This window comes from Hypanus sabinus, chromosome 7 (assembly GCF_030144855.1).
Source record: "Hypanus sabinus isolate sHypSab1 chromosome 7, sHypSab1.hap1, whole genome shotgun sequence".
NCBI lineage: Eukaryota > Metazoa > Chordata > Chondrichthyes > Myliobatiformes > Dasyatidae > Hypanus > Hypanus sabinus.
In genome coordinates this window covers 164,993,476-165,003,801 of record NC_082712.1, presented here as the reverse complement: position 1 = coordinate 165,003,801, position 10,326 = coordinate 164,993,476, and positions in this window count along the sequence as shown.

The window sequence follows — 10,326 nt, the reverse complement described above, 5'->3', positions numbered from 1 at the left end:
ATGTCACCTCCACACAGAATTGCTCAACCCCTTTCCCGGTATCTTAAAATCTTCACACAAAGGGTCATCAAACTGAAACATTAACTCATACTTCTTTCCACAGATGCTACCTGACATACTGAATATTTCCAGTGCATAGTGTTTTGTTTCAGATTTTCAGTACCTGCAGTCTTTTTGGTTGATTTTCACAAACTTTCCCCACCTGATTCTTGATTAGAAATGTAAACTCTTTCCTGGCCAGGTGCCCCTTGGTAGTGGTGGATCTGGAAGACATACTGTGGGTTTGGGTGTTGGACATGGCATGTTTGGGTAAGGATCACAAAGAGTTGAGCAGAGAGATAGGGGTGGTTTGTAAATGGCACAAATGCTGTTGGGAAAAGATGTTAGGGTTAACTGAATAAGAAGGTTCAGATATTTTATAATGGGAGGAGATTGCTGGACAGTTGGGGGAGGTTGCCTTATTTCAGAGAGTCAATTGGTGAGTGAAGAACAGTATTTGGTAGATAATTGGTAGATTGGAGGATGAGAGATCAGATCAGCTGATAGAGAAGGAATCAGGTTGGCATTTGGAGTGTAAAGGACACAGCATGGGGACAAGTGAGGATCTGAAAGTACATGTAAAGAGACCTGATTATGGTAGTCTCAGCACTGAACACAATGGGTTTGCAAAGCTTAGACAAGTCTCCTTTAAGTGATACTGAAGCTGAAGTCTCATACACTGTGCTCCGTTATTTTTGCTCCAGTAGCCCACATATTTATGTGAGTCTCCTGTTTTGCATTGCAGTTCATATTTTCTCTGAAATGGAATCCGTTTTTATCATGTGATAAAAACAGCCTGAATGAGTAGTACCAATTTCATGAACTTCAGTACTGCATTGTCTTTTCACTGATGTCTTTATGAAGGGCTTTGTCTGCGGTCCAAAGGTGAATATGACAGAGATTATTCTGTACTTCGGACCTAGAGGCGTAGTCACACAGCATGTGTACAAGTTTACAGACCACTGAATCAATGTCAATTGTCTCTCGCTCTTTTCTCACTGCTGCCATCTGGCAGAAGTTACAAGGGCCTCAGGACTCATACCATCAGTTCAAGAACAGCTAATACCCCTCAACCATCGGGCTCTTGAACAAAAGAAGATAATTATATTCATCTATTGAAATGTTCCCAAAATCAATTATCTCACTTTAAGGACTCTTCATCTTTTATTTCATGCTTTTGTCATTTATTCATTGCAGCATTTCAACAGTTTGTTGTCTTCTATGCTCTTGCTCTTTCATTGATCCTGCTGACAGTTACGATTCTGTAGATTTGCTGAGTATGCCCAGAAGAAGAAGTAGAATCTCAGGGTGGTAAATGGTGACATGTATGTACTCTGATAATAAATTTTACTTTGAGCTTTTAGACAAATTCCTACACTATCCTACACAAATCCTATTTTATTCCCATCAGTTTTCCCTGGATGTTACTTCACCTATACATGAGGTAACTTACAGTGGCTTGTCTTTCTTTTTACAATATTTTTATTCAGAAGAAAAAAAAAGATTTACAGAGTGAAACACATAGATACATCTCAACATAACTTGTGTATTCATATATTGTAAAAAAATTGATCAAAATGTTATAGCATAATACATAAAGGTATACCACTCTGTAATCAAAAATTTAAAGATAGGTCATACATCATAAAAGAAATTTTTTATATATAAAAAAAGTCAACCCCCTACCAACTACCAAAGAAAAAAGCTGATGAATGACAATGGATAATTAGAAAAAAAACATATTCACTTAAGAAGAGAAGATAAAAATATACATAAAAGTCTGTGCACTGTTAAACTTTATAAATTGGAAAAGTAATTTAGGAAAGGTCCCCAAATATCATAAAAAGATTGTTTCGAATTTAAGACTGAGCAGCGGATCTTTTCTAAATTTAAATACGACATAATATCACATAGCCATTGAAGATGTGTAGGAGGAGCAGACTCCTTCCATTTAAGCAAGATTGCTCTTCTTGCTAAAAGAGAGGTAAAAATTAAAATCTGTAGGTTAGGAGTATTTAAAGTTATATCTTCATTTGCAATAATACCAAACAAGGCAGTAAGGGGATTTGGGTCAAATTGGACCCTAAAAAGTTGTGAAAGGGTATGGAATACTTCCTGTCAAAACTTTTCAATTGTAGGGCAAAACCAAAGCATATGAATTAAAGAGGCATCAGCAGAGTTGCATTTATTACAAAGTGGAGAAACATCTGGGTAAAAACTGGAGAGCTTCTGTTTAGAAATGTAAGCTCTATGAACCACTTTAAATTGTAGAAGAGAATGACGAGCACAGAAAGATGATTTATTAACCCATTTAAGAATTTTATTCCATCTATCATCAGAAATCTGACAATTTAGGTCATCCTCTCAAGCTTTTTTTTATTTGATCTAAAAAGTCTTGTCTAGAATCAATCAACAAGTTATAGATACCGGTAATAGAACCATTAACAAAAGGTTTTAAATTTAAAAGATCGTCCAGTAGATTTTTATCAGGACCCATAAGGAAAAGTAGCTAATTGGAGACGTAGAAAATCTCTAATTTGAAGGTATCTGTAAAAATGTGATTTTGGGAGTGCAAATTTATTTGACAATTGGTCAAATGAAGCAAGAGATCCAGAGATAAACAGGTCCCAAAAACACATAATACCTAATTCATCCCAATCTTTAAAGACTTTATCAGTCATGGAAGGGATAAAAAAATAATTGAGGAGAATGGGAGATGATAATGAAAAATTCGCTAAACCAAAAAATTTTCTAAATTGAGAACAGATCCTTAAAGTTTGCTTAATAATTATGTTATCTGTTGTTTTATTTGCTGAAAAAGAAGAGTATGATCCAAGAAGAGAGACAATAGAGGAATTTTTTACAGAATTAACTTCTAAGGAGACCCATGATGGGTAATCTTTACGATAAATATAATAGGACCAGAAAGTAATATTCCTTATATTGGCAGCCCAATAGTAAAACCTAAAATTGGGTAGGGCTAGTCCACCCATCTCTTTATTTCTTTGTAAGTAAACTTTACTTAAACAAGCTTGTTTATTATTCCAAATATAAGAGGTTAAAATTGAATCTAAAGAATCAAAGTACGTTTTAGGAATAAAAATAGGTAAGGTCTGAAAAAGATAAAAATTTAGGAAGAATCTTCATTTTAATCGAATTAATTCGGCCAATCAGGGATAAAGAAAGAGGGGACCATTTAGAAAGCATCTTTTTCACATAATTCAATAAGGGATTTAAGTTTTCTTTGAATAAATTCTTGATGTTTTTAGTAATTGTTACACCTGAATATGTAAATTGACTTGTAACAACTTTGAATGGAAATTTGGCATTTGATGATTTTAGGTCATTTAAAGGAAATAGCTCACTTTTATGTAGGTTCAGCTTATATCCTGAAAAAGAACTAAACAAGGAGATTAAAGAAAGAACCAAAGGTAAAGAAGTTTCAGTGTTAGAGATAAAAAGTAAAATATCATCAGCGTACAATGAAATTTTATGATAAATACCTTCCCTTAGTATACCAGAAATGTCCTTAGCTTCTCGAAGTGCTATTGCTAAGGGTTCTATAGCTAAAGCAAAAAATAAAGGACTAAGAGGACATCCTTGTCTAGTTCCCCGCTGTAATTTAAAGGGCTTAGAAATTTGGGAGTTAGTCATAACCTAAGCAGTAGGAGACAAGTAGATTAATTTAACCCAATGAATAAAATTAGGCCCAAAATTAAACTTTTCTAAGGTCTTAAAAAGATAATTCCACTCAATCCTATCAAAGGCTTTTTCTGCATCTAAGGATAATATACACTGATATTTTTTTGGATGGTGAATATATCACATTCAATAACTGACGTATATTAAAATGTGAGTAACGATTTTTAATAAATCCTGTCTGGTCATGTGATATAATAGATGGTAGAATATTTTCAAGTCTTCGAGCTAAGATTTTGGCTAAAATTTTTGCATCAACATTTAATAAAGAAATCGGTCTGTATGAAGAACATTCAGCTGGATTTTTATTTTTTTTAAGAATAAGAGAAATAAAAGCTTCATAAAAAGATTGAGGGAGTTTACCTGATTTAAAGGACTCTGATAAAACAGAGGATGAATAAGGTGTAAGTAACATAGTGAAAGTTTAATACTCCCCAGGAAAACCATCAGGTCCTGGGGTCTTACCAGAATGTAAAGCACATATAGCCTCAGCCACTTCTTCATTGGAAATAGGCTGATCTAACTGTGTTAGACTATCAGCAGACAATGTAGGAATGTTGATATTACTGAAAAAAGCATTCATATAGGTATCATCTGAAGAAGAGTCAGACTGATACAACTTACGGTAAAAGTCTTTAAATACGTTGTTAATTTCAGAATGGTCGGATGTCTTTGTTCCATTATCGTTAAAAATTTCTGTAATTTGACAATTAACTAAAAGATTTTAAGTGATTGGTTAATAAACTACCAGTTCTATCCCCGTGAATGTAAAATTGAGTTTTATCTCTCAACAGCTGTCATTCAATTGGGTAAGTCAGCAGAAGTTTATACTTGGATTGGATTTCAATACGCTTATTATATATACTTGGATCTGGAGATAGGGCATACTTTCGATCAAGATCTTTTAATATCGCTGCTAGGTCAGACCCTTCTTTGGCAGCTTTCTTCTTTATATAGGTAGAGTAAGAGATAAATTCTCCACGAATATATGCTTTAAAAGTATCCCAGACTATATTACCAGCAGTATCTCCTTTAAAATTTTCTTTAAAGAAAAAAGTAATATGGTTTTCCAAAAACTTTAGAAAATTTTTATCAGATAGCAATGATAAGTTAAAACGCCAACTTCTATTTGGTACAGAGTAAACAGGTAATCTTAAAGCCAGAAGCACAGGTGCATGATCAGATAAAGCAATCTCCTTATAATCACAGGATCGTACCAGTGGAAGCAAGTTTCTACCTATAAAAAAAATCAATCCGAGAGTACATATGATGAACCTAAGAGAAATATGAATATTCTTTTTCTTGGGGGTGTAAAAAACGCCACACATCAAGAATACCACATGAGATAAAAAAGATTTAAAAAGTAAGACTCTTTTATTAGTGACAGGGGTTTTACTTGAAGAGCGGTCTAATATAGGGTCACGCCAAAAATTAAAATCTCCACCCATCACTAAGGAATACCGATTCAAATCAGGCAGAAAAGAGAAAAGACGTTCAAAGAACAAGGAGTCATCTGTATTTGGAGCGTATACATTTGCAAATACGATTAGTTTATTCCCAAGACTACCCGAAACAGTAACAAAGCGCCCATTTGTATCAGAAATTACATTATGTTGAATAAAGGATAAATTCTGATCAAACAGGATAGAGATGCCTCTCGATCTAGATTGAGAGGGTGAGTGAAAATGTATACCCTTTCATCCTTTGAAAGAACGTGAAATATCATCTTTACGAGTATAGGTTTCTTGGAGAAAGATTATATGAATTTTAAGTTTCTGGATATAAGAGAAAATCTTATTTTGTTTAACAGGGTTATTTAGACCTTTCACATTAAAACTGAGTATATTAATAAAAGAATCCATCGAGTATCCTTTAGTAATGTATAAAAGGTAATCACAGACATGTAGATAGTGAATAAGTAAAACAGTAAAAACATCCAATCAGCTTTATAGAAGAAACCATTTCCCCCCTCCCTCCTCCAAAGAGAGAAATCAGCCAAAGGAGGCTGAAGACTAATTCTAACGTTCCCAACCCAAAACTCAGGTGGCTCCAGAAAAAATATATATGTATAGCTGCGTTGAATAAACGATTGTAAATATATATATAAAAAATCGAAGTAAATAAGTTTGCTAATTACGATTAAAAAAAACCATGGGAAAATATAAGTATTAGTCTCGGTAAAAAAGGAAAGACCGATAAGGAAAATCAAATATGGAAAATCAATAAGTAAAACAACATAGACTTGTGAGTGCAAAAAAAGAGTAAAGAAACAAATTGAAGATAATTAAAAAGGGAAGTGGTTGAGATAGCCTCCTACATAACACTGAGAATATAACGTATTGTTTAAAAAGACCTATTAAAAACAGCAAAAGAGAAAATGGATGCAGTCTGCCTGCGTGTTTTGCATAGTTTGAAAGATAACACGGTGCCAGTTACTTCGTCAAACAAATGATTAAGACTTCGTAAAACCAAGAAACCTTGTTATCAACAAAACGCCAATTACTTGATTGAACACCTGAAATTAAAACATTTAACATAAAACAACTCAAAGTTATAATTTATACTTATAATTTATAAGTTATAACTTATAATTTAAGAGATAAATATGAAACATTTTTGAAAATTTGGAGCCCTTATTTACAAAAGACAGGATTAAATATATAGATGCTTTTAAGATGAAACAATTGGTTATTAGGGGAAAGAAATAAATATACATATTAAAATTATTACGAACTCCATGGAGCATGTGGAGATCTTCCAACCACCAGGCATTCTTTCTTTCTTTCTTTCTTTCTTTTTTTTTTCTATGGGGCAGTTAGGGGGGAGGGGTTAAGGGGAGGGGGTATGGGTTATATACATTGTTTTTTCATACTTTGTAATCATTTAAAAATGCAATAAAAAATTATTAAAAAAAAAAAAAGTTGAATTTAAGGATGGAGACTTTGTAAAAGTTTCTTAACTTCTTTAGGCTTCGTAAACCAAGAAACCTTATTATCAGAAGTAGTAACCTTGAGTTTACACGGATCTCTGAGAGAAAGGCGACAGCCAAGCTTAAAAAGATCAGACATGACCTCTTTAAAAGCCTGTCCAGCTCCTAGAATTTCCGGTGGATAATCCTGAACGATCTGAAACTATTGATAACATAATTGTAATATACGTTTCTTCCTTGATTCACGAAGGATCTGTTCTTTAATCTGATAGTCATAAAAGCGAATGATAATAGAGCAAGGTTTGGCAGGATCCCAAGTAGGCGGGCTAACTCGGTGAACGCTCAAATTTTGGTAGTTCCGATAATATATCAGGGAATAAATCTTTCAGCATTTGAGCACAAAAATTGATAGGTTGATTACCCTCCAGTTTTTCAGGAAGTCCAAGAATTCTGATATTGCACCTTCGGTTCCTGGTCTCCAAATCTGTAAGTTTCTTCAGTAACGCGTCGTATTTTTAAAGTTGTTCCTTAGAAATTCTCTTGAAACCTTCGATATCCTTCGGCAACACTGGCAGAGATTCTTCATGTAGCTTAATACGAATTTCGTGGTCATTCACAGTCTGCTGTAGACTTCCAAGTTTCCGATTAAGCGTTTTCAGTTCAGATTTAACCAGTGATGCACCATCAATAACTCTCTGAGACGTGAGGCGAGATATCGAAGCAGCAATTGACCACCATACTACATCCTGGAGACTGAGAGGCAGGGCTCAGGCCCCAATCGCCTTTATACCGGGGTCTGTGCGAGGAGCCACAGGAGCAGTCAGCGGGGGGGGGGGGGGGGGCATGTCCAGACAGGTATATGTAGTTCACCACAACCAGGTCGAAGGAATTCTGTAACAGATCAAACTTGGATTCCAAGTCATCCAGTTTATCCAATTTTTCGAGTTTCTCTGACATTTGTTGAATCATTTCAGTCAAAGTCTCTAAAGTAGTCTCTTTTTTTGACAGCTTTCTACTCATGGTGCTCTCACCGAGATAGGTTTAAACAGCAAAGTAAGCAAATAATTTCGGAGCATGTAGCTAGTGCAATCTACTTCATTACAGCCACCAGAAGTCCCCCACAGTGGCTTGTCAATTCACCAACCTTTCATCCGTGGTTTCTGGGAGAAAGCTTTGAGTGCCTGTCGGAAATCCATATAACTGTCCAGCCAGAGGGAAAATATGCAAGCTCCACATATACACCACCAGAGGTCATGAGTGATCAGATACACAACTGTCTCCTGCCCCTGACAAAGTGATTGATGGATCCTCCTCAGAAACTACAGCACCACGTTGTTAGGTTGGGAATTCTAATATTTTGACCCAGCAGTAACAAAGGAACACCACTCCTCACTTCTGGTGATACAGAATATTTAGAAGGCACTGCCTCAAGAAGGCAACAAAGATCCTCGCAACCCGAACCATGCCATCTTCTCACAGTTACCATTGAACACAAGGTATGGAAGCCTGAAGTCCTACATCACTAGGGTCAAGAGCAGGTACTTACATTCAACCATTTGGTTCTTAGGACAGCCTGTACACCCCTAAACTCCAGAGCTTAGCAATACCCAATTTACTTTGATCTGACACTAGTGATTTTGCAGAAGCCGGTAATCTTGAGCAACAAACATAAAATGCTGGAAGAGTATTAGCTCTTAGATAGCTACATGGAGCTTAGAAAAATAGAGGGCTATGCGGTAGGGTAATTCTAGACAGTTTCTAGAGTAGGTTACATGGTCAGCACAACGTTGCGGGCCGAAGGACCTGTAATGTGCTATAGATTTCTATGTTCCATGAGCTCAGCAGGTCAGCAGCATCTATGGAGGAGTTGACAGATGAAGATCATAGCTTGTTCGATGCTCCTACCTTTATGGTCGAAATAGGAGAGGCTATCTCATCAATGAATTCAGGGAAAGCTCCTGGTCCTGATGGTTATATTATAGAATTTTTAAAAACTTTTTCTTCTTTGCTTTCCCCTTGGTTATGTGAAATCTTTAATGATGCATTTGCTAAGAAGAGATTACCTCAATCTTTTTATGAAGCTACTATCTCTCTAATTCTTAAAAAAGATAAGGATCCTACTTTATGTGCATCTTATCGCCCTATATCACTATTAATTGTAGACTCTAAGATTCTTACAAAAATTTTAGCCATTAGGTTAGAAAAGGTACTATCACAGATTATTTCAGAAGACCAAACTGGTTTTATTAGGAATCGGTATTCCTTTTTTAATGTCAGAAAATTGATTCATATAATTTATACTTCATCACCCATAATCCCAGAATGTGTTATTTCATTAGATGCTGAAAAAGCTTTTGATAGAGTTGAATGGACATACTTATTTAACGCTTTGAGATATTTTAATTTTAGTCCTAATTTTATATCATGGATCAAACTAATATATTATAAATCTGTTGCTTCTGTTCTTACAAATAATTACAGATCCTCTTTTTTTCAATTATCTCGTGGTACGAGACAAGGTTGTCCCTTAAGTCCTTTAGTATTTAATATCACTTTAGAACCTTTAGCCATTGCTATTCGTGAATTTCCTAATATTTTTGGTATTACCCGTAATGAGAAGTTATACAAGTTATCACTTTATGCTGATGACTTGTTGTTATATATTTCTGATCCTGACAGGTCTATTCCCGCTATTTTATCCTTGTTGGCTCAATTTGGTAGTTTTTCTGGTTATAAACTAAACTTGGATAAGAGTGATTTATTCCCTTTAAACGCGCAAACTTTATTTAATGATAGGATACCATTTAAAGTTGTTACTGATAATTTTATCTATTTAGGTATAAAATTACCAAGAAATATAAAGATTTATTTAGACTGAATTTTTTACCTATGCTCCATCAAATTCAACAACTTACTACAAGATGGTCTCCCCTATCCTTATCATTAGTTGGTCGGATTAATGCTATTAAAATGATGATTTTACCGAAATTTTTATATTTATTTCAAGCTTTACCAATTTTTATTCCTAAATCTTTTTTTGATAACATTGATTCAAAAATTTCCTCATTTGTGTGGCAAAATAAAAACCCCAGGTTAAATAAAAGGCAATTACAAAAATCTAAAAAAGATGGTGGTTTAGCTTTACCTAACTTTAGATTTTACTATTGGGTGAATAACATTCGTAACCTAATATATTGGAAATTAGATTTGGATTCACCATTGTGCCCACAGTGGATAAATTTAGAATGCAATGAGGCACAGGGATATTCTCTATTCTCCGTTCTTGTTTCTTCTCTTCCTGCTGATTTAGTTAAATTCAAAAAACAGATATCTAATCCTGTTGTCAAACATACATTACGAATTTGGTTTCAATTTCGTAAGTTTTTTACTCTGAAAAACTTTGTTCTTGATAGCCCTATTTTACTTAATTTTTTTTTCAAACCTTCTTTGACAGATCAAGCTTTTAGCATATGGAAAAGGAAAGGTATAAAATGTTTTCGTGATCTTTTTTTTGAAGGTAGTTTGATGTCTTTCGACCAACTTTCCAACAAATCTAAGTTACCGAAATCTAATTTTTTTAGATATTTACAAATCAGAAATTTTTTACATAAAGTTCTACCATCTTTCCCCAATTCAACTTCAATGGATTTCTCAGATTT